The following is a 979-nucleotide window of genomic DNA, read 5'->3' as shown; positions in this document are numbered from 1 at the left end:
AATCTTGCTGGTTTTTGGCACAGAAACAGCAGTGTCACTGGCATATATGATTTCTAAATACAGCCTGCCGACCTTTTCTTTATCTGGTATATCTGCCATGAAATAGGCATCTGCCTCAATGATGCTAGTAAGCGGTACATCATGATATATCAAATTATTCAATTCAGTTGTTTGTCATGTATCCACTCACCCCCAGGTTTGATAAGTTTGTTATATTGCCTGAATGCCCCGCACTCTCGAATCAGATCAACCGACTTGGGTTTAACTTAAGAAGAAGATGATAATTAGAATTGCTTGGTACCTCAACAACTCAACTTGTAGTTGATTAATCTGACACTGCATTCTGAGTTGAGATTGTGAATGGGAGCTCTCTCTAGTTTAGCTGAATCCATGTTTGCTAGAGCATGGGGAGATATACTTTGATGATGTTTCCAAAATGATATCTATAGAGATTATATATAATCTGGCAAAGGGATATGTGACCATCATTATAATGATATCTATATAAATTATATATAATCTGGCAAAGGGATATGTTACCATCATTGTAATTATAAATATATAGTTTGTATATAATCTGATAAATGTATATGTGAGTGACCACCATTATAATGATATCTATATAGATTGTATATTATCTGACTTTCTTTCATATTGCTGCTATCCATTCAGTTGATTAAAACAAGATCTACTTATATTTTAAAGGGCCAGCCTTTTCACCTTCTGTGTTATGATGAATCTTCCTGGGAACTACATTTAGTGTACTCACGTCTTCGGAGTACTCAGCCACTTTCATGTTAATTTCATTAACAGGCTGTTTTATTGATAGGAAAACTGGATCTTTCATCATCCTAACCGATGGAGTGCTAGTTATCTATATAGATTGTATCTGAAAACAGTTGATATCATGGTAGTTCCATGAGGAATCGCAGAAAAATGGTACCAGGTCCAGTACCAAATACTAACAATAATTTCTTTT

General features: G+C 34.7%; 1 protein-coding gene across 1 annotated transcript in view; it reads right to left on the bottom strand.

The window, feature by feature from the left end:
* The window catches only part of LOC106870313 (E3 ubiquitin-protein ligase MIB1), a 16639-nt gene that overhangs the window by 3223 nt on the left and 12437 nt on the right, over window positions 1–979 (bottom strand). The gene's annotated exons all lie outside the window — the stretch shown is intronic.

Source organism: Octopus bimaculoides, chromosome 30, assembly GCF_001194135.2.
Source record: "Octopus bimaculoides isolate UCB-OBI-ISO-001 chromosome 30, ASM119413v2, whole genome shotgun sequence".
NCBI classification, from domain to species: Eukaryota; Metazoa; Mollusca; class Cephalopoda; order Octopoda; family Octopodidae; genus Octopus; species Octopus bimaculoides.
Note: the sequence above shows the minus strand (reverse complement) of the source record. Positions and strands in the feature narration are given on the sequence as shown.